This window comes from Hypanus sabinus, chromosome 19, assembly GCF_030144855.1.
Source record: "Hypanus sabinus isolate sHypSab1 chromosome 19, sHypSab1.hap1, whole genome shotgun sequence".
NCBI classification, from domain to species: domain Eukaryota; kingdom Metazoa; phylum Chordata; class Chondrichthyes; order Myliobatiformes; family Dasyatidae; genus Hypanus; species Hypanus sabinus.
The window spans coordinates 73,919,141-73,944,011 of NC_082724.1; the positions used below are offsets into that span (position 1 = coordinate 73,919,141).

Sequence of the window (24,871 nt, forward strand, 5' to 3'; positions counted from 1 at the left end):
GGAAGGCATTCTTATTCCGGCTTTTAAAAAAAATAACAATATAGCCCAAGTCCCGAACGGCTTGACTGAGGAATTGATGTTAAGTTGTGTTTGTCCAGCTTGTTCTCAACCCTAATGCAGTATGCCCTTTGGAGTTACTGCAGAGAAGAAAACGCATACGTTTGGTAATTGTTTGTCAATCTGTGTTTATATGTAGTTTTTCATAGAATTGCTTTGTATTTTGACTTCCTTTAAGTGCTTGCAAGGAAATGAATGTCAGGATAGTATATGGTAGTATAAGGTGGCCACTTTATTAGGTACAGGAGTGGACCCCAATGTGGTTATCTTTGCTGTAGCCTATCCACATCAATGTGTTCATTCAGAGATGCTCTTCTGCACACCATTGTTGTAACACGTGGTTATTTCCTTCCTGTCAGCTAAGCCAGTCTGACCATTTTCTTCTGACCACTCATTAACAAGGGGATTTTCACCCACCGGATGTTCTTCGTTTTGTTTTGTTTTTTTGCATCGTTCTCTGTAAACTCTAGAGACTGCTGTGCATGAAAATCCCAGGAGATCAGCAGTTTCTGAGATACTCAAACCACCCTGTCTGGTGCCATGGCCAAAGTCACTTGGATCACATTTATTTCCCATTCTCTGAACAACAGCTGAACCTCCTGACCACATCTGCAAACTTCGTGCATTGAGTTACTGTCATGTGATTGGCTGATTAATGTACAGATGTACCTAATACAGTGGGCACTGGGTAAATATATACTTTGATAAATTTGCTTTGAACTTTGAACTGACAAGCATTTGTATGAAGTAACTTAAAAAAATCTGTTAAAAAGTTTGTGAATAGAATGCTACAATTTCAAATGACACTGTCTGAGGCAGATAGCTTTCAATAAGCAGAGCAGTACATCTGTGCTGTATGAACTCCATGGCTTTCCTCAGCGTAAGAATGATGTACATGGGTTGTTGGTGATGATGTATCAGTGTATGGGGCCAATTTCCACACTCAATGAGTCTGAAATTGTTTGTCATATAGATTTATTATTGTTAGCATGAAGGCATCAGGAAGTGCTGAAAGTCCATTGTGAAATACTGACCTTGGACTCTCATCCCAGTGGTGACATGCCCCCAGCCCACAAATCTTAACTTCTAGATCTGAATGCTAACAGTGGGGACATCTGCACCTTTTATGCAGCGATTTTTGAGGAACTGGGTGTGTAGTTGTTGACTAGTTCAGTTTTTGCTTGCTTACTGTGAGTGTGTACGAATGTTAGAATAAGTTTGTACAGTGAAATTTGGTGATCCTAGTGTTCAGAGAGCAATTTAAAAAGCAAATGCTGCAGCCGCCAGACTATCCAGCGTGTTCAGGTAATCGGGATGTGTGGGATACTCCAGACTACAGGACTGCAATCCTGTTGTACGTGAAAATTTCTAATTTTCATTAGGTTGGAGTCCTGGGAGACCTTGAGGAATTGCTGTAGACTGCATTCCCCCCAGGATTTCTGACCTCCTTCTGCATGGTTCAAGTATTATTGTCCAGGTTCTTGGAGCCAGAACAACCTCTTTGGCATGAATGTGGTTGGTGAGGGATGATGATGTCGACTCAGGCCTGAGAGGCTAGCGTCGGGCATTTTCATGCCCTACAAGGCATGGAACAAAAGACTGTATGACATGCCACTCCTCACACAGATATTTTGCAGTATCTTTTTATTTTATGAGGTTGAGTTGCGAGCTCAACACTCAACCCCACATGGATGGAAAGCATATTTGGGAACGGCCCGACTGGATTCAAACCCGGGAACCTCCGTTCCGGAGTCCAGCACTGATGTCACCAGCCGACTGAGTAAGAGTAAGGAGACCATATTTTTGAATCAGACTCGGTGACATTAGGGAAAATTTGTGCGTACCAGATTTCTTGATGCTGATAACTTAAAAGCAGCACTGATTGTTGCCATGAATTTCTGAGTGGATCTCTTTTAGAATGTTGCAATTCTTGGTAATTTTGCTTAAAAAGAGAGTGCAGTTTAGAATGAAGTTGGTTTTGGCTTCACATGGACTTTTTGGACAAGCACCCCCCACCCCTCCCTGCACGCCTCTGGAGGGAAATAAACAGTTGATTGTCAATGGCTGAAACACTTCACCTATCCTGAAATGTCCCTCTGTAGGTGCTGTCTGACCTGGGGGGGGGGGGGGGGGGGTTTGTGTGTGTGTGTGTGTGTGTGTCTTGAGATTTTCAGCATCTGTATAATGTCTTGCAAACTAAAACCACCCATTACTAGAGTACTTATGTCAGGAATGTAAAGGGTCTTTTCAGCTTGCTGTTTTTAATTCCACTTGTGAGAGGAACAATTTGAGCGTGTGGAGTTATTGAATGAGGACACAGGCCCTTCAGCCTGTTTTATCCCTGCTCCTACACTGAACAAACTCATTCAATTTACTCAGCACATGAATTCCAGCTTCTTGCATTCTGTCTGTCACAGATAATGATAGTTGAGTTGTAGCTTTCTATTCAGTTTATCTTTTGCAATCTTTTACAAAATTTACTTTACCAGACAGCAAATGCTTGTCAGTTGTCAAGCTTTTTCTCTGTAACTCCGCCATAAGATATCAAAGAAACATCACTCATTATCCCGTAAGCAAATGTGAAATTGTTTATTTTCACTGGCAGAATGCAGGAAAAAACCCGTGATTCGAGGTTGCAGAGAGGTCGGGTGTCAATTTCAAATTCAATTTTAATTGTCTTTCAACCATGCACGTGAATACAGCCAAACGAAGCAGTATTCCTCTGGGGCCAAGGTGCAATACACGGAAACAACAGTCGCACACAATACACAGTGCATATAGCATATAATTATGATAGTAGAAAAACAGTGCAGGTTCCTGTGTGTCATGGCCTGTAGATTGCTGCGTGGAATGTACAAAAGGTCAGTGTACAAACAATTATGGAAAGTAATGCAACACTATAACTTATTATGGGGGGGGGGAAGAATTGACTTTTTAGTTATAGGGCAGTTGTGAAACAATGTCTTAGGTGCGGTTTTGGCCTCATTTTCTGAAGCAGTTCAAAGAAGGTTTACCAGACTCTTAACTGCAGTTGGCAATTGCCTTATGAAGTAAGTTGGACAGGCTAGGAATCTACAGAAATGTGCAAAAGACACATGTATATAGCTAGGATGCTTAAGACTTTTGCATAATACAGTATATTGTATCTTTCCAGTTACCAAGCTAAGTCCTCTTATTTATGTTTCCTAACCAATATACAATAATGTACAAAAGTCTTGGGCACCTTTGCTGTATACATGTGTATACCTTTTGCACAGAACTGTATCTGCTGAATTTCAGAACATGCACGTAGAAAAAAGCAAACTGGAGCAGGCCATTCAACCCATCAGTCCTTCAGGGCAATCATGGTTGATCCTCAATCTCATCACATCTCTGTTCTCTCCCTATGTCCTTTGATGTATTTTGTAGTGTATCTAGAGTGAGAGGTGACTTAACACACAAAATCCTTGGGAATGCATGGGCACATATATATGGACAAGATATTTTAAATACCCTCCCCCCCCCCCGAGAAAAGTCAAGCTCACTGCTTAAAAATAAGATGCTGCTCACTTACGATGGATGAGATGAAATTCTGTCTTTCTCGAGGGATGTGAGTTTTTGGACTTCATTCTTATAGGGCACAGAAAGCAGCGCCTAAATATTTTTAGGATAGAAATTGCTTATTGTTGAGCAAGAGGTTGAAAGGTTACCAGGAGAACACAAAAGCAAGGATCAATGTAAGTGTGTTCAGATGTTATTTAATTGAATGATGCAGCAGGCTCGGGGTTGTGACCTACTATACACAGATATGCTCAGTTGGACCCCAATTCCTACATGTGATTTGTTTCAAAATGTGATCTTCTTTGAGAGCTTTCAATCAAAGGCAGGCCTTTTGACACTGAACAGCAAATTACTATGGTAAGATTCCACCTTGAGGTTTGATCTGAATTGTTTTTACTGTATCCCATTCTTTAAGTAATGGAGAATATTTTACTGAACAGTGAATGACTATGGTAAGGCAATGTTCACTGTTGATTCTGAAGCATCCTAAGTTGGCTGTGAGTTATCAAAGAGATCAGTTTAAAAGTCCTGGAAAAGTGTTTGTATTCCCGTTACTCGGGGCAGCTGCCTATTTGGGACAACTCGTAAAGAACAGAAACTAATTTGAGAAAATAGTCGGGATTCTTTTAATTTATTTTGGACGTGATGCCGCTTAATTGGATAGAATGTTGCCACACAGTTTCTGAGGAGCATCAGTTGCAAGTACATGTCCATTAGACACTGCACCTTGATTTAGAACAAATTGTATTAAGTAGTGTTAATTGCAGGTGTTTATGTTCAAAAAGCAGTGATTTTTTTGTCACTGATGGGTAAAGAGAAATGAGCAGTAAGATATTTCAGAACTGAAAGATATGCCAGAAATGGCTGGGAGTGGAAATTAAACAATTTCACTATTTCAAGTTGGGAACTATGAAGAATTTGAAGGTATCAACAGTCATTTTGAATGTTACAATGAAAATGAAGATTTGAAGGATGCATTCATCTAAGAATTGTATGAAAGCAGTCCGTTATCTACACTGGGTGTCCACTGATTTTGTTCATTTACAGTTGGTCAAAAAATATGGTATCCTCCATCAATAAGCATTAGGAACTGATACACTTTTGTCATACTGTAATAGTATTGATAGTTATTTATTCTGTATTTCATTTAAACTAGTTTTTGTTTTTTGTACCTATTTTCATGAAACTTAAAACAACACACACAAGGAGGAACACAACAGGCCAGGTAGTGTCTATGGAAAAGAACACAGTCAGCCCTCCTTATCCGTGAATTCCGCATGTGTGAATTCAACCAACCGCAAATCGCGAAAACATGGAAGTGCTCTTCCAGCACTGGTTGTTCGAGCATTGCAGACTTTTTTTTTCTTGTCATTATTCCCTAAACAATGCAGTATAACAACTATTTTACAAAGCATTTACATTGTATTAGGTATTAGAAGTAATTTAGAGATAATTTAAAGTATACAGGAGGATGTGCGTGGGTTATCGTGGATCAGGATTGAAAAAATCAGAAGTTCTCTTACTAAGTAAGTCGGAACAGGTACATCCGGTATTATTTAGCGTCAGTTAGTCAAACGTTTGTCTTAGTATATAATATCTAATTTACCTTTCTATGCATATAAAACACTTAAGAGCTTATGTTTCAGCGCTGGCTTGGGAACAGAAGTTCCCAAGTTCGATTCAGTGACAGATCGCTCCCCAGCACCATCTCCACTGTGCCAGGTTGATGTGGAGGATCAAAAACCCAAAACCCAAAAACCCAATAGTTAAACCACTGTGTTGCTTAGTAATAATTGTAGCTTTCATCGGGGCAGAGCCTTTCTCACTTTATCCTTTAAAATTGTTCTGATCCTTGACCGACGTAGCCTGATGCTTTTCCAATGACCGATGGCGTTTCACCTCTTTCCGATCACTTTATTATTTCCACTTTATTTTCAATCATGATCATGATTATATTCGTGAACAGAAACACTGTGGATTCAGAGCTTGGCTGCTGAATCCTAATGTCCACCGCACTGAGACAGGTTAACTAAGGTCTGGGGTTCTGCTGGGTCCTAAACACCACCACATTGTGACGGGTTGAATAAGGGACTTGGGCATCCACGAATTTTGTTATCCGCGAGGTGTCCCGGAACCAATCCCTCGCGGATAAGGAGGGCCGACTGTGCAGTGAATGTTTCGGCCCAAGGCCCTTCATCAGGACTTGAGAAAAGAAGATGAAGTCAGAGTTAGAGGTTTGGGGTGGGGGGGGGGTGGCGCATTGGGGAGGTTGCATTACCTGAAGCTGGAGAAACTGATGTTCATGCTACCCAAACAGAATAAAAGGTGTTGCTCCTCCAACCTGAGTGTGGCTTCACATCTTTACCACATTTGTCAGTCCATGGCCTCCTCTGTTGCAAGGAGGCCATACTGAGGTAGGAGGAGCAACACCTTGTATTCTGTGAACACCAGGTACACTGCAGATGCTGTGGTCAAATCAACACGTACAAACAAGCTGGACGAACTCAGCAGGTCGGGCAGCATCCATTGAAAGGAGCAGTCAACATTTCGGGCAGAGACCCTTCGTCAGGACTGTTGGATTTCTCGAGCTTCTGATAACGCCCACCCTCCCACACCCCACCTTCACCATTCCCCCTTTCCTCTCTCCTCTGCTTACCTGCCTATCCCTCCCTCTGGTGCTCTTCCCACTTTTCTTTCTTCCCTGGCCTTGTCCTCTCATCAGATTTCCCCTTCTCCATCCCTGTATCTCTTTAGCCAATCAACTTCCCAGCTCTTTATTTCACAGTGCCCCACCCCCGGCTCCATCTGTCACCTTCTTTCTTCCCTCCCTCCCTGCCCCACCCCCCCACCTTCTAACTCTGGTTCCTCATCTTTTTTCTTCAGTCCTGAAGAAGGGTCTCAGTCCAAAACATTGACTGTACGATTCCATAGATGCTGCCTGACCTCCAGCCTCTGCAGATTTTCTCTTGTTTTCAGGTGACACCAGCTGGGTGGGGCAGCTATGTAATTAGACCAAAACATACTGGTCCCAACATGTCCAAGTAACTGGAAACCTCTGTATTTTCTTTTGATCTCTCATCCTGTGTTTTGCATTGCGTGTACTTTTCCCCGTGGCATGTTTATGTGTTCAGGGTTACTGAGGGTCGGTCATTTGGATCTTGTTTATGTGATGAGGGTATGAGGGTCGGTCATTTGGACCTTGTTTATGTGATGAGGGTATGAGGGTCGGTCATTTGGATCTTGTTTATGTGATGAGGGGTATTGAGGGTTGGTCATTTGGACCTTGTTTATGTGATGAGGGATATGAGGGTCGGTCATTTGGACCTTGTTTATGTGATGAGGGTATGAGGGTCGGTCATTTGGATCTTGTTTATGTGATGAGGGGTATTGAGGGTTGGTCATATGGATCTTGTTTATGTGATGAGGGTATGAGGGTCGGTCATTTGGATCTTGTTTATGTGATGAGGGGTATGAGGGTCGGTCATTTGGATCTTGTTTATGTGATGAGGGTATGAGGGTCGGTCATTTGGATCTTGTTTATGTGATGAGGGTATGAGGGTCGGTCATTTGGATCTTGTTTATGTGATCAGGGGTATGAGGGTCGGTCATTTGGATCTTGTTTATGTGATGAGGGTATGAGGGTCGGTCATTTGGATCTTGTTTATGTGATGAGGATATGAGGGTCGGTCATTTGGACCTTGTTTATGTGATGAGGATATGAGGGTCGGTCATTTGGACCTTGTTTATGTGATGAGGGTATGAGGGTCGGTCATTTGGATCTTGTTTATGTGATGAGGGTATGAGGGTCGGTCATTTGGATCTTGTTTATGTGATCAGGGTATGAGGGTCGGTCATTTGGATCTTGTTTATGTGATGAGGGTATGAGGGTCGGTCATTTGGATCTTGTTTATGTGATGAGGGTATGAGGGTCGGTCATTTGGATCTTGTTTATGTGATCAGGAGTATGAGGGTCGGTCATTTGGATCTTGTTTATGTGATGAGGGTATGAGGGTCGGTCATTTGGATCTTGTTTATGTGATGAGGGTATGAGGGTCGGTCATTTGGATCCTGTTTATGTGATGAGGGGTATGAGGGTCGGTCATTTGGACCTTGTTTATGTGATGAGGGTATGAGGGTCGGTCATTTGGATCTTGTTTATGTGATGAGGGTATGAGGGTCGGTCATTTGGATCTTGTTTATGTGATCAGGGGTATGAGGGTCGGTCATTTGGATCTTGTTTGTGTGATGAGGGTATGAGGGTCGGTCATTTGGATCTTGTTTATGTGATCAGGGGTATGAGGGTCGGTCATTTGGACCTTGTTTATGTGATGAGGGTATGAGGGTCGGTCATTTGGATCTTGTTTATGTGATGAGGGTATGAGGGTCGGTCATTTGGATCTTGTTTATGTGATGAGGGTATGAGGGTCGGTCATTTGGATCTTGTTTATGTGATCAGGGGTATGAGGGTCGGTCATTTGGACCTTGTTTATGTGATGAGGGTATGAGGGTCGGTCATTTGGATCTTGTTTATGTGATGAGGGTATGAGGGTCGGTCATTTGGATCTTGTTTATGTGATGAGGGTATGAGGGTCGGTCATTTGGATCTTGTTTATGTGATCAGGGGTATGAGGGTCGGTCATTTGGATCTTGTTTATGTGATGAGGGTATGAGGGTCGGTCATTTGGATCTTGTTTATGTGATGAGGGTATGAGGGTCGGTCATTTGGATCTTGTTTATGTGATGAGGGTATGAGGGTCGGTCATTTGGATCTTGTTTATGTGATGAGGGGTATGAGGGTCGGTCATTTGGATCTTGTTTATGTGATGAGGGTATGAGGGTCGGTCATTTGGATCTTGTTTATGTGATGAGGGTATGAGGGTCGGTCATTTGGATCTTGTTTATGTGATGAGGGTATGAGGGTCGGTCATTTGGATCTTGTTTATGTGATGAGGGTATGAGGGTCGGTCATTTGGATCTTGTTTATGTGATGAGGGTATGAGGGTCGGTCATTTGGATCTTGTTTATGTGATGAGGGTTACTGAGGGTCGGTCATTTGGATCTTGTTTATGTGATCAGGGGTATGAGGGTCGGTCATTTGGATCTTGTTTATGTGATGAGGGTTACTGAGGGTCGGTCATTTGGATCTTGTTTATGTGATCAGGGGTATGAGGGTCGGTCATTTGGATCTTGTTTATGTGATGAGGGGTATTGAGGGTCGGTCATTTGGATCTTGTTTATGTGATGAGGGTATGAGGGTCGGTCATTTGGACCTTGTTTATGTGATGAGGGTATGAGGGTCGGTCATTTGGATCTTGTTTATGTGATGAGGGTTACTGAGGGTCGGTCATTTGGACCTTGTTTATGTGATGAGGGATATGAGGGTCGGTCATTTGGACCTTGTTTATGTGATGAGGGGTATGAGGGTCGGTCATTTGGATCTTGTTTGTGTGATGAGGGTATGAGGGTCGGTCATTTGGATCTTGTTTATGTGATGAGGGTATGAGGGTCGGTCATTTGGATCTTGTTTATGTGATGAGGGTATGAGGGTCGGTCATTTGGATCTTGTTTGTGTGATGAGGGTATGAGGGTCGGTCATTTGGATCTTGATAATGTGATGAGGGGTATGAGGGTCGGTCATTTGGATCTTGTTTATGTGATGAGGGTATGAGGGTCGGTCATTTGGATCTTGTTTATGTGATGAGGGGTATTGAGGGTCGGTCATTTGGATCTTGTTTATGTGATGAGGGTATGAGGGTCGGTCATTTGGATCTTGTTTATGTGATCAGGGGTATGAGGGTCGGTCATTTGGATCTTGTTTATGTGATGAGGGTATGAGGGTCGGTCATTTGGATCTTGTTTATGTGATGAGGGTATGAGGGTCGGTCATTTGGACCTTGTTTATGTGATGAGGGTATGAGGGTTGGTCATTTGGATCTTGTTTATGTGATGAGGGTATGAGGGTCGGTCATTTGGACCTTGTTTATGTGATGAGGGATATGAGGGTCGGTCATTCTTTGGATTTTTTTTCAAGGCCGAGGCCACTGGGCTGGCATCAGGTGTGATGATCCTGATGGAAGCTGAGCCACTCGTGGGTTGTGATACCTGCACATGGACTGTGGTGCCAGCTGGGCTGGTGTTTTAACAAATAGTAGTAAGAAATGACATTTGTCTCTAGTCCTGCAGCATATTTCATCATGAATAAATCAGTTGGTGAGAACAGAGGCAGCCGTAAGTGAGTGGGCTCAGGACCTCCAACTGAGCACCACAGCGGATCACCGATTCAGAGTCCTCCCCTGGCCATTTCAGTTGGGCAGTTCATGAGACGCATGCCTTTTATCTAGCACCACCGCGGATGGTTTGTTGTGTACTTGTTGGTTAGAAGGGGCTGTTTCTGTCCTGTCCATCTCTAATGATTACATCGACCACTTGCCATTCAGAGCAGTCGACACTGATGCTCTCCAGCGGTCCTGTTTGCTGCCTTCGTTTCAGTTATTTCCGCGTGTCAACTGATCAACATTCTGGCCATGTTGGAAGGTCTGGTACCATAATTGAGGATGATTTTGTGAATGGAGAGGACCCAAGAGGATATTGTGAAATGTGCAATGAAGTACCTCAACAGAGACTGTGCCTGCACATTCGGGCGTATTGTCAGCCAGCACCCACCAAAATAATTTCTACAGTTCATTCAAAAATCAGTGTGTCATTTTTGTGTGGGTCTGCACAGAATTTTAAAATGATTCCACTCTTTGCAGTGATGGTATACCACGCAAAGCAAGATTGCCTCTGGCAGTATTTTTAATTCATTGAAGGATCAGCTTCACATTAATTATGTCTAGTGGGACTGTCAGATGTGGTGCTCTCCGAATCACTCTTGTGAAGGAACAGTGGGCCCCTCAGAGCAGAGCTCGAGTACAATGTCACAATAAAATTTCCCCGGGCGGAAGGAGAAACCTCTTAGTGACCGATGATTTCTCCATGAAAGAAGTAATTTATAGCACATGCAACATTTTAATCTGAACTGATTCATGCACCCTTATTATGTTTGAAACAAAATAAGACACAGTGATTCATTAGGCCATGATGCTGGACTTCGGACCAAAATAAAATGTACCAAGCGAGAGAGGTGATGGGATCTACACGTGGTTTCTCATTTTCTCCTCAAACCTACTTTGGAGGACTTTGTCTCCTCACTAAGGTCGTGAATGCTACACCGAGCAAGTTCAGTTGGCCCATTGTTTACGTGCTCATGTTTGAAGTTCAAGTTTATAGTTGTACTCATTACACCGTAGACATTCATACTGCCAGAGGAGACGTTTCTACTCACTCACTCACAAAGAGTAACTGGTGTAATGCCACTGGTGCTTCATATGTGATGAGACTGTATGAAGAGTTTCATGCATGGTGGCAGGGAGTTCAGTAGTCTTACGACCTGGGGGAGGAAGCTTTATCCCCACCCTCACAGATTTTGACCTAATACCACGGTACCTCCTGCCCGATGGTTGGGAGTCAAAGTGACTGATGGATGGTAAGGATAGCTGGCAGTGCTAATGGCCCTGTGTATGCAGCTGTCCTGATAAATATCTCTGGGTGGAAGAGAGACCCCAATGATTCCTCAGCAGTCCTTGCAATTCTTTGTGGGGACTTTCACTCAGATGCCATGCAAGTCCCATACTAGACAGTGATGTAGTTGGTCAGGACGCTCTGTGGTGCTCCTGTAAAAATTGCTTGAAATGGAAGGGGGGGAGAATCTCACTCTCCTTGGGAAGTGGAAATGTCACTGTGTATTTTGACTAAAGAGGTAGTAGTTAATAATTGCTGCTTCGTGTCTTCAGTATTGCTATCATGCTTAGAGTTCACACATTGTGACCTTCTGGATTTCCCTGGAGGCTCCGGCTTTCAGCTTGGTCAGTGAGCTGGACACTGTAAGTTGCCCCAAGAGGAGGTGAGTGACAGAGTCTGGGAGGGATTGTTGGAAATGTGTGTAGAAAAGATTACAGACAAAATGAATTGGGAAAACAGCTTTGTGAATTGACATGGACTCACTAGCCACCTCTAAATTTGTAAGAAAATGCAGAAAGTGTCCACTAATTTTGAGGAGAATCTTCCAGGTCCATTCTTTCATATGGTGAGGGACAGTTGACTGCCGAACTGTGCAGAAGCGGTAGGCACATACGTATCGCTAGGGTGGCTCAGACTTTCGCACAGTACTGTAGTAAATTTCTGTATTGCATTGTACAGCTGTGGCTGACATGTGAGTGATGATGCACCTGATTCTGATATGGGTCTCTATTGTGGACTGAGAGAGGGAAGGGGGCAGGAAGAGGGATGCACTAGAGAGACCTTCTGTAATGATCAATAAACCAATTGTTTGCAATCAAATGATCATACCTGGTGTCTCAGGGTGTACCCTGTGCCCCCTCCCCCACCCCTGACACTCCTCTGCCAACTGCCCCACACACCACCTGAAGCATTTCACCCTCACCATTCCCAACATTATTTACTCCTGCTAGATTTGTATACTCACTCCCCATTTCACGTTGACAAATACAATACTGTGAAAAGTCTTGGGCACCCTAGCTATAAGACTTTCACAGTAATATATGTGGCTAAACCCGGTCTGTGCTCGCGTCTATGAAAAGCAGAGTGCTACAGATGCTGGGAATTTGATATGAAAGCAGAAAAGGCAGCTAATGTTCATTCAGGCAATAACTGTGGAGAGAGAGTTAACATTTAGGGTTCAACACAAAATGTAACTCCATTTCTCTACCAGCAGGTTGTGTCGCATGCTGTTTCCAAGTACTTCCTGTTCTTAATGTTAGTTCATTTTCCTCTTGCAGTGGTTATTGCTAACCCTTCATATTCCTAAGTTGATTGTAAAAATACCTATTTATAAGAAATGACTATATTGTGGCGACCCACTTTCTGCACAGGCGAACCAGCTCACAAATAGCCAGCGTGCGGGGGGGGGGGGGGGGGAGACTTTGGTAATGCACCTCTGACATCATTTCCACCCGGAGAGATCCGCTAGGGATTTAAATGTCAACGCCGCGAAGTTTGAATAAACTAGTCTCGAAACGACTTACCGACTGCGTGTCGTTATTTCAGCGCTGTGTGTAGCACATCGCTACATTGGTGACCCCGACGATCCAAACGGGATTTGGACCAAAGATGACCAACTCTTCATCTGTTCACACAGTTTCGTTAAAACTGCCGACTTTCTGGACGCTGCGACCACGTGTGTGGTTTAGCCAAGCAGAAGCCCGGTTCCAGATTTGGCAGATATCTTCTGATTCCATGCGTTACTACCAGCAGGTGAGCACCCTTGACCAGGAGATGGCTGCCCAGGTTGCGGATTTCATACAGTTGCTCCCAGAAGAAGGCAAATATGAAGCATTCAAAGCGCTGCTCATTGAGACCTTTGCCCTCTCACGGCGTGAGCGGGGTGCCGGCCTGCTTCACCTGGACGGTTTGGGAGACAGACTGCCGTCAGCATTGATGAATGGGATGCTGTCCCTGGCTGACGGACACAAGCCCTGCCTCTTGTTCGAGCAAGCGTTCCTAGAGCAACTGCCCGAGGACATACATCTGCTACTGGCCAACGCAGATTTCAGTGACCCCTGGAAGGTGGCGGCCTGGGCAGACGTGCTGTGGAAAGCCAAGAGGGAGAGCGTGGCGTCCGTCCATCAGATTACCAGGCCATGTGCCCAACAGCGGACCAGACCAGGCCCGGCGGGGGGCGCGCACAACACAGGCAGGAGTGAGGAGGCCAGTGAACAGTGGTGTTTCTACCACCAGCGGTGGGACACAGAAGCCCGCCATTGTCGCCTGCCCTGCAAGGGCCAGGGCCAGATGCCGCTAATGACTATGGCGGCTGGCCAGCAGGACAGCCTCTTGTACGCCTGGGACAAACAGTCGGGACGCCACTTCTTGGTCGACACCGGAGCGGAGATCAGCGTTTTGCCCCTGACGGGGTACGACACCCGCAACAGGAAGCCAGGACCCACTCTGAGAGCTGCAAACGGCAGCACGATACGGACCTACGGCATCCGCACAGTGCAGCTGCAGTTTGGCGCCAGCCGGTTCACGTGGGACTTCACACTGGCTGCCGTGGCCCAACCGCTCCTGGGGGCGGACTTCTTGCGAGCTCACAGCCTGCTGGTCGACTTGCAAGGGAAAAGACTGGATACATGCCAAGATTTTCTAGACGTTCTCCCTGGGTGAAGCCAAGTTGCCGGCCCCAGACCTGGACTCCATCACGCTGTCAGACAACAAATTCACCAGAATCCTGGCGGACTTTCCATCAATTCTAGCACCACAGTTTATGACAGCCATGCCCAGACGCGTGGTACAGCACCACATCCCGACACAGGGACCCCTCCCCCTCCACACCCGCGCACGAAGGCTCCCCCCGGAAAAGCTCCGCCTGGCGAAGGAGGAGTTCAAGAGGATGGAGGAATTGGGGATCGTACAGAGGTCCGACAGCCCATGGGCCTCCCCCTTGCACATGGTGCCCAAAGCAGCCGGGGGTTGGAGACCATGCGGCGTCTACCGCAGACTGAACGAGGCTACAACTCCAGACCGCTACCCTGTGCTGCACACACAGGACTTTGCAGCAAACCTGCACGGGGCAAGAATATTTTCCAAAGTAGACCACGTCCGGGGATACCATCAAATCCCGGTGCACCCTGAAGACATCCCCAAAACACCACTCATCACCCCGTTCGGCCTGTTCGAGTTCCTCCAAATGCCGTTCGGCCTGAAGAATGCCGCACAGACGTTCCAGCGGCTAATGGTCGTGGTGAGACTCAACCTGGACTTTGCGTTCATCTATTTGGACGACGTCCTTATAGCCAGCAGTTGTCGTCAGGAGCATCTGTCCCACCTCCGCCAGCTCTACTTCCGCCTGAGTGATTTCGGCCTCACAATCAACCCGGCCAAGTGCCAGTTCAATCTCAATACCATTGCCTTCCTGGACCACAGGATTACCAAAGTTGGGGCAACACCTCTGCCCGCCAAGGTAGACGCGATCCACCACTTTGCCCGGCCCAACACGGTCAAAGGCCTACAGGAGTTTGTTGGTATGGTGAACTTCTACCACTGTTTCCTCCCCTCAGCAGCCCGTATCATGCACCCTTTGTACACCCTGATGTCGGGTAAAGGCAAGGACATTACTTGGGACGAGGAGGCCGCGGCCGCTTTCGTTAAAGCCAAGGAAGCCTTGGCAGATGCCGTGATGCTGGTGCACCCCAGAACGGACGTTCCCACCGCACTCATGGTGGATGCATCCAACACAGCAGTTGGTGGGGTGCTGGAGCAGCTCATCGAGGGGTGCTGGCAACCCCTGGCGTTCTTCAGCAAGCACCTACGACCACCCGAACTCAAGTACAGTGCTTTGGACCAGGAGCTGTTGGCACTGTATCTGGCAATCCGGCATTTCAGGTGGTGCTTAGAAGGCAGGCCGTTCGCCGTGTTCACGAAGGTGTCCGATCTCTGGTCGGCTCACCAGCAGTGACATCTGTCCTACATCTCCGAGTACACGACGGACATCCAGCATGTCTCGGGAAAGGACAACGTCGTGGCAGACGCACTCTCCAGACCAGCTGTCCAGGCCCTGTCCCTGGGGGTGGACTACGCAGCACTGGTGGAGGCACAGCAGGCAGATGACGAGATGCCCAGCTACAGGACCGCAGTCTCGGGTTTGCAGCTGTAGGACTTTCTCTTAGGCCCAGGTGAGAGGACCCTCCTGTGCGACGTGGCTACCGGCCAACCTCGCCCCATCGTCCCGGCAGCCTGGAAGCGGTGAGATTTCGACTCCATACACGGTTTGGCGCACCCATCTATCAGGACAACCGTCCGGCTGGTCTCCAGCAAGTTCAAGGTGCAGTGGCACACTAAAGCCCTGCCGCAGCAGTTCGAACCCACCCACCGGAGGTTCGACCACATTCATGTGGATATCGTGGGCCCCCTACCAGTGTCCCGAGGAGCGCGGTACCTCCTAACTATGGTAGACTGGTTCACGAGGTGGCCAGAGACGGTCCCGCTCACCGACACATCTGCTGATTCCTGCGCCCAAGCACTGATCGCAACCTGGGTAGCACGCTTCGGGGTACCGGCCCACATTACCTCCGACAGAGGCGCCCAGTTCATCTCCCACCTGTGGTCGGCTGTGGCCAGCCTGTTGGGAACGCAGCTACACCACACAACTGCCTACCACCCACAGTCGAACGGACTAGTGGAACGCTTCCACCGTCACCTGAAGTCGGCTCTCATGGCCCGCCTGAGAGGACCTAACTGGGTGGACGAGCTTCCCTGGGTCCTGCTTGGAATTCGTACAGCGCCCAAAGAGGATCTGCACGCCTCGTCGGCTGAATTGGTGTACGGCGTGTCCTTGGCCGTCCCGGGAAAGTTCATACCAGCCCCAAGGGGGCAAGAGGAAGAACCTGCAGCAGTCCCGGACAGGCTACGCAATATACTTGGCAACCTGGCCCCCGTACGAACTTCACAGCACGGACGGACCCTGACCCATGTACCCAAAGACCTGCAGAACTGTAAGTTTGTGTTTGTACGAAGGGGCGGACACCGGGCACCGCTACAGCGGCCATACGAGGGGCCATTCAAGGTGATCAACAACAACAGGTCCACGTCCGTTCTGGACATTGGGGGGAGAGAGGAGGTTCTCACGGTGGACCGACTCAAACCAGCCCATGAGGACTTGGCATAGCCGGTCGAGGTTCAGGCACCACAGCGCAGAGGCTGATCCAGACTGTGGACATTGGGGGGTGTATCGCCGGTTCTGGGGGGGGGGGCGGGTTATGTGGCGACCCGGTTTCTGCGCAGGCGAAGACTTTGGTAATGCACCTCTGACGTCATTTCCGCCCAGAGAGGGCGGGCGCTAGAGATTAAATGCCAGTGCCGCGAAGTTTGAATAAACTGGTCTCGAAATGACTTACCGACTGCGTGTTGTTATTTCAGCGCTGTGTGTAGCACATCGCTACAATATCAACTAGGTGTTACTCCCCGGACTATTGGGGCTTTGCATTACAGTGATGCTGTTACTTGTGTGCACCAGCTTGGAGATCTCTCGAAGTTTGATTTTTAAATGTCTGTAGCCAGTGGTAGTGGGCGGTCTGCTCATTGTTCCAGTATGGCTGAGGAGTGTATAAAGTTCACTGCGATTAACTCCTCGACTTGTTTGATGCCATTTCTGCAACCTATCCCCTCCACCAGCTGTGGAAATATTGAGGATAGTAGAAAATGCATCATTTGTGAATGGTCCTGCAAGCTACAGACTATCCAGAATGAGAATCAGGTTCCATATCATTCACATGTTATGGAATCTGTTGCATGGCAGCAGTACAATGCAATACAAAATATCTATAAATGATAATGAACGCATACTCAGTGGCCATTCCTGTACCTCAGTGTTTGTTCATGGTCTGCTGCTGTGGCCCATCCACGTCAACGTTCAGATGTGCTCTTCTGCACACCACTGTTGTGATGTGTGATTATTTGAGTTACTGTCACCTTCCCGCCATTTTGAATTAGTCTAACTATTCTTCTCTGACTTCTCTCAGTAGTAAGACTTTCTTGCCCACAGAGCCACTACTCATTGGGGGTTTCATTTTAAACTAGAGACCTGTGCATGAAAATCCCAGGAGATCAGCTTCTGAGATGCTCAGCTGACACCAGCAATCACTTCCGGGTCAAAGTCACTTAGATCACATTGCTTCACATTTCTCCAAAGTCTGGTCTGGCCAATAACTGAACCTCTTGACAATGTCTGCATATGTTTATGCGTTGAGTTGCTGCCACGTGATTGGCTGATTAGATATTTACATTCTCGAGCAGGTGTACAGATGTACCTCATCAAGTGGCTACTGAGTGAGTCTGTATGTGTGTATATAACCAGAGCAAAAATAGATAGTGTTCATGATGGGTTGATTCATTGTCTGCTCAGAATTCTGGTGATGAAGGGGAAGAAGCTCTTCCTAAAGTGTTGAGTGTGTGTCTACAGGCTCTTATACCTCCTCCCTGATGGTGGTAATGAGAAGAGGTGGGGGTCCTTAATGCTGGTAGTAGATTGCCATAGAAATAGTTTGCAGAAGCTGAAATCAGGAGCAACAAGTAACTTCTGGAAAAGCTTGAATGGTTGGGCTGCATCTTTTGAGAAAGAGAGATGGGAGGGAAGGAAATGTCAACATTTTGGACTGATGCAGGGTTTTAACCAGAGTTGTCAACATTTCTGTTCCCCGTCCACAGGTGCTGTTAAGTTCCTCTAATGAATATTTAAAAGCAAAGAAGTTCCAAGGATTTTACTTATTCCACACTGTATCTCTAAATAAGTGAATAAGACCTTCTGGCCCTAGCAGCCCATGACAATCCCAATTTAACCCTAACCTAATTGCAGGACAATTTACACGTTTGTAGTGAACCACATCAGTCTGTCCGGGAGCCCTGGTTTCCTCCCACAGTCCGAAGGCGTAGCGGTTAGTAGGTTAATTTGTCCTGTGACTAGGCAGGTTCCTCACTGGTTTGGCTCATTCGGCTGGAGGGCCTGTTCTGCACGGTCTCTATGTAAAATATTTGAAAAGACGGATTGGAGGGACTTGATAGGGGGAAATAGCAGCATTGCTTCTTCTTTGAGGCACGATGCTGTGGACTGCTTCATTGGCTAGATCTCAGTCCTGGAACTTGCTAATCACCTCATAAATGGTCCACACTGTGAATCGGATTCAAAACGACTGGCATACAGTTGTAAGAAAATGCTTGTGAATCCTTGCAATTACTGGTCTTTCTTTTCTCAGCAATAATTTTATTGCTTTTTTAATTTAAGAAAGCATAGTACAAAGGAGGTTTGTGCAGTAGATAACAAATGTACAATTCACATCTATGAAAGAGATGCACCCATAGTACAAACATTCTTTGGTTACCTCCCTGCCCCGACCTACCCCTCCCAATTCCCATCTCCAAGCCATCACTGCATTAGCAAAAAGGGTTAAACAAACCTTTATCCCCACAGAGCTGCATTGGTATAGAGAAGGTGTGTTTTCCTAACACAAACTGTTGTATGTTTACACGTCTGAGTTTGTAGAATTTTACCGGAGAATGCTGAAAGTCAGGGAGTTATATGCAGGGGAAAGGAAGAAGGGATGAACCTTGTGTTTGGCTGGGAATTCTGAAAATATTCAAGAAAGGGTCCCCACACCTTTTGGAACTTGATGTCTGAACTGAGAGTTCAATAATGGATCTTCTCAAGGTATAGACGGGACGTGATGTCCCTGAGCCACTGAGCATGGGTGGGCGGGGCAGCATCCCTCCACCCGAGCAAGACTGCGCACCTGGCCAAAAGAGAGGCAAAAGACGGATGCAACGTTTGGTCGGTCTTGGGTGTGTGTCCCCCTCTCTGGAGGTGCCGAGAAGGACAATCAGAGGGTTAGGTTCCAGATTATAACTAAGTATTTGGGATAGAGTTTGGAAAACCATTACTGGTTTTTCTGAATTAATTACTCATAAAATGTGGTCGATCCTCATCTAAGTCACAAAGTATGTGAACCCCTGGGGTAATGCCTTCTACAACAGCTTTCTGGAGTCAGGTGTTCTAATCAAGGAGATGAGTTTGGAGGTGTGGCTCGTCGAGGTGCCCTGCCCTAATTTTTTTTTAAAAAGACAGGTTACTGACAGAGCCGCCTCTTCTCAGGAAGGGTCTGCTTATGTGCACCGTGCCTCAATCAAAACAACCTTCAGAAGAAGAATTGTAGAGATGCATGAAGCTGGAAAAGGCTACAAAAATGTTTCTAAAGACCAGAGTATTCGTCAGTCTGTAGCAAAAGAAATCATCTACAAATGGAGGAAACTCAGTATTGTTGCTATTCTCCTAGGACAGGTTGTCCTGCAAAGATCACACCAAGAGCACAATGTGCAATGCTGAAGGAGGTGGGGGAAAAAATCCATGGGTAACAGCAAAATACTTGCAGAAATCTCTAGGTCTTGCTGAAGTCTCTGTTCATGTGTCCACGATAAGAAAAACACAATGAGAAGAGTGTAATGAAAGGACACCATGAAGGAAATCACTGCTCTCCAAAAAACATTGCTGCACGATTCAAGTGTATAATAGACCATCTGGATGTTCCATAAAGCTTTTGGGACAGACGAGTCAAAACTTGAACATTTTGGCAGAAATGCACACCACTGTGTTTGGAGGAAAAAGAGTACACCAACACCAAAACTTCATCCCAACTGTGAAGCATAGTGGAAGAAGCATCATGGTTTGGGACTGCTTTGCTGCCTCAGGGCCTGGATGGTTTGCAATCATTGAGGGAACAATTAATTCAAAATTGTATCAAGTCATTTTTTTACAGGAGAATGTCTGGGTAGCAGCCCGTCACCTGAAGCTTAATAGAAGTTGGATGATTTAACAAGAGAATGGTTTAAAAAGAAGAAAATTTGTGTTTTGGAATGGCCAAGTCAGAGTCCAAACATTAATCCAATTGAGATGTTTGACATAACCTGAAGAGGGCCATTTGTGCAAGGTATCCCAGAAATATTGATGAAACAAAACAGTTTTGTATGGAGGAATGGTCTAAAATTCATTGTGCAAGTCTAGTCAGCAGCTACAGGAAACACTTGGTGGAGGTTATTGCTGTTACAGGAGGTTCTACCAGTTTCATACTTTTTCCAGCCAGGTCAATGTGTTCAATAAAGATGTGAAAAGTACAATTGTTTGTGTTATTAGTTTCAGCAGTTTGTGCATATCTAATAATGTGACACTTGAGTTTTCTTGCAACTGTATGTTGTGAAATTTGTTTAATGTTGGCAGTACAGTGCAATTCATAATAAACTAATTTACAAATATAAATGACAATATATGAAATTATATAGTGCAAAGAGAGGAGGTGAGGTAGTGTTCATTGCTTCACCGTCCATTCAGAAATGTGATGCCGGAGGTGAAGAAGCTGAGTGTGAGTCTTCAGGTTCCTCTAGTTCCTCCCAGAAGGTGGTAATGAGAAGGGGCACATCCTGGGTGGGGGTCCTGATTACTGGTGTAGCAAGCTGCACAGGCAAGGATGATGAAATGCAATTCTGAAAATGCCTGCATTATATCGGGTGTTGATGCCCTGGGAGCCCGAGTTGTGAGCCTCCCCCGATAGTGGGCTGGCTCGGCCAACCACCTTCTTAAAGGTAACTGACATCACACCTGTGGTGTGCAGTGAATTTAACCGAGACAGTCTGCTCTGTTTGGTTAAGGTTGCTAGACAGGTGAATGCTTAGCCTACCACAGTAACATGGCTGAGATAAGGAGTTTGTGCATGGAGACTGTGGGTGAGGAATGGAGCAGAGGGTTATGAACCTTGCCAACAGCTGTTAAACTTCTAACTTCCATGTGAAGTGCTTCAGTAAGCAGTGCTGTTGAACCTGCCAAGGGAGATGTGCGAACTTGCTGCTTTCCAATTGAATAACCTGATGCGTACTGGTATACGGTTTATAGAATGCTGCATTTCCTAGCAGAAACACTAGATGTACCGGTGAGAGCAGACACTTGCATGCCAGTAATTAGGATTCCCGAACAATCTCCACAAACTCAACTAATTTCAGGCACAAATTTCTGGATGATGAGCAGAGAATTGATGTACCAATCAAATGACATCCAGAAGGAACTTGCGGCATATGTGAGACCTTTAATGAACTCTAGATGTTAATGCAATATTAGGAAATCCATCAGCCATTCTTGCGCAGTGTGAGATTGGGGGGGGGGGGGTGTTCTCATTTATCACCTCTCCCGTCCCTTGCTACCTCACCTGAGCCCAGTTTGTTTCCGCGCAAGACTTTCCTGACAGTGTTAAAATCCCTAGAAGTGTCTGACCAATGAAGGGGTTAGAGATTGGTCTGGAAAATTCATTGAACAGCTTCTACTGTTGAAAGGTGTTAGACACAGAAAGACATCTGTCGTTCAAAGTATATTTAAGACCATAAGATATAGGAGCAGAATTAGGTCTTTTGGGCTATTGAGTCTGCCCTGCCATTTCATCACGGCTGATCCAATTTTCCTCTTGGCCCCAATCTCCTGCCCTGACCAATCAAAAATCTATCAACTTCTCCCTTAAATATACATAAAACTTGGCTTCCACAGCTACCTGTGGCAATAAATTCCACAGATTCACTAATCTCTGGCTAAATAAATTCTTCCTCATCTCTGTTTTAAAAGGACACTCCTCTATCAAGGCCTTTCACTGTTTGATGTGTTTACATTAGGTCACCCCTCAATTCTTCTGAATTCTAGTAAAAACAGGCCCAGAATAATCAAACACTCTTCATATGACAAGCCATTCAATCCTGGAATTATTTTTGTGAACTTCCTTTGAACCCGCTCCAGTTAAAACACATCAAAGTGAGGCCTCACCGGTGCTTTACAAAGTCTCAACATTATATCTTTGCTTCTATATTTTTGTGCTCTTGAAATGAATGCTAACATTGCATTTCCCTTCCTCTCCACAGACTCGACCTACAAATTAACCTTTAGGGAGTCCTGCACAGGGACTCCCAAGTCCCTTATTGTCTCAGTTTTTGTATTTTATCTCTATTTTGAAAATCCTTCTATTTTGTCTAACAAAGTGCATGAACATGACCATGTATTCCATCTGCCACTTCTTTGCCCACTATCCTAATCAAAGTCCTTCTGTAGCCTTTCTACTTCCTCAAAACTTCCTGCGACTTTGTCTGTCTTCACATTGTCCATTAATTTTGCAACAAAGTCATCAATTCCATCATCCAAATCATTGACATGTAATGTAAAAAGAAGTGGTCCCAACCCAGACCCCGTGGAACGCAACTGGTCACTGGTAGCCAACTGGAAAAGACTCCCTTATTCCCGTTCTTTTCCTCCTGCCAATAGGCCACTGTTTTATCCATGCTAGTATCTTTCCTTTAATACCATGGGCTTGTAGCTTGTTAAGCTGCTTCATGTGTGGCACCTTGTCAAAGGCCTCTGAAAATCCAAACACCCAACATCGACCAATTCTCCTTTGTCTATCCTGCTTGTTGTTAATCAAGGAATTCCAACAGATTTGTCAAGCAAGATTTTTCCTTGTAGTCATGCAGATGTTGGCCTATTTTATCATGTGCCTTCAAGTACCCTAAAACCACATTCTTAACAATTGACCCCAGCCACTGAGGAGAGACTTAATGGCCCATAAATTTCCTGTCTTTTTCCTCTTTCCCTCCTTGAACAGTGGAGTGGCGTTTCCTATCAAAGTGTGTATGCATACCATATACAAACTTGAGAATCATCTTGTAAGCAGCAATAAAACAGAAACACAATGGAATCCATGAAACAAACCCCACACAACAAAGACCGCCACCTAATGTTTTTAAAAAAATTGTGCAAACAATAAAATGAAGAAATAACACACAAAACATGAACTGCAGAGTCCACAGCCGCGGAGCCATCCTGGTCCCGGCCGTAGAGCTCATTCGGCAGTGAGGCAAGTAAAGCTTCGCAGAGTAGTGAGCTGAACACTGGTCCATCCTTTGCCCTTGGCTGAGTCAGCTTGGTCTTTTAAGTCTGGCTCTGTTTTTAAACAGACCAAGCATTGGTTTGTTTCCTGTGCTCAGGCCCAGTCAAGAGTCTGGAATATTTGGAATGCTTTGTCAAAAATGAGTATAAATCCTGTTTGTGGACAAGTGCAGTCTGGTTGTCAGTTGGAGTGCTTTATGCTGTGTAAGGTTTTTGCAAGTGCACTTGACTACTGGTGATGTGGGGAAGGGTGGAGGTTGGTGGGTGAGGCGTGAGTACCTGTCCTTGCCCAGCTGGTGTGGTGGCAGAGGTCAAGGGCATGGGCCTAGTTGGGGGTGGGAACAAAACAATCATGCTGCAAAATTAATACTTGGAACATGTTTCAGGAGCTTTTAGAAGCTTCAAGGTATGAAGAATTAAGTACTTTGTATTAGGGATGGCTGCATGGAGAGATGAAACTGTGGCTGTGGCAGAGTAGAAAATGTAGACTTCAATGCTGAGCTGATCTAAAAACCAGAAATTGGTTCCTTTCCAGTGCAACAAGCTCATTCTATATTTTTTTGTCTCATGTCTGCCAACTCTCTATGCATGTAATGCTGAGGCTATATAAGGCTTTGGACAGATCATTTTTTTAGATCATTGAGAGCATATCTAAGAAAGGCTATGTTGGCAGAGAAGAGGGTCCAGAGGAGGTTCACGAGTGATCCTAGGAATGAAACGGTTAACTTATGAGGAACATTTGATGGCTCTGGCCTGTACATGCTGGAGTTCAGAAAGATGACGGGACGATCTTATTAAAACATTGAGCATTGAAAGGCTCAGATAGAGTGGATGTTGAGAGGATGTTTCAATAGTGGCAGAGTCTAGGACCAGAGGGGACAACGTCAGAATAGAACATTCTTAGCCAGAAGGTAGTGTATTAAATGGCTGTGGAAGCCAAGTCATTGGTATATTTAAAGTTTAGGTTGGTAGGTTCTTGATTAGTCAGTGTCAAAGGTTACAGGGAGAAGGCAGAAGAATAGGGTTGAGGGGGGAAATAATTCAACTGTGATTGAATAGCAGAACTCGCGCAATGGACCAAATGACCTCATACTGCTTCCATGTATTTTGGTCTTAAGGTCTTGTATTAATCCTGATCCTGTGTGCTTTAATTTTGCCAATTAATTTCTCTGGGACCTTATTAAAAAGTTTCTGGATGTCCAAATGCACCATGCTTACTCTAATTAGTTTTGTTCGCTTTCATTCCAATTACACAACATCTGGTGAGGTATGTTCCTGAACATCACTCATGATTAGAGTTGTGTTCTTGTTGCCCACTTTATCGATGGCTTCCTGCTCCTTGGTATTTCTTTGCTTGGTTGCCCGGCATAGTGGGTGCCCTTGGTTCAAAATTCTTTGAAGAGCTGTCTAATTAGTCTCATCCCTTAGTTTTTACTCATCTTTTTGCAGTAATGTAGAAGGGAAGTTCAAAGTAAATTTATTATCAAAGTACATAACTGTATATGTCACCATTATACTACCCTGAGATTAGTTTTCTTTCACACGTTCACAATAGAACAAAGAAATACAGTAGAATCAAAGAGAGTACACAGAAAGACTGACAATGTGCTGAAGGAGGCAATCTGTGCAATACCAAATATAAATAAATCTGAGAACCTGAGGTGTAGGGTGTGTGCATATCTTGTGGAATCGATGTAGAGTTGAGGTGAGTGAAGTTATCCAGACTGAATGATTAAGATGTTCAGTGAAATACTGAGACTTGTA

The 24,871-nt window shown here is 45.4% G+C and overlaps 1 protein-coding gene across 7 annotated transcripts in view; it reads left to right on the top strand.

The window, feature by feature from the left end:
• Positions 1–24,871, top strand: part of plxnb1b (plexin b1b) — a 411,056-nt gene that overhangs the window by 11,016 nt on the left and 375,169 nt on the right. The gene's annotated exons all lie outside the window — the stretch shown is intronic.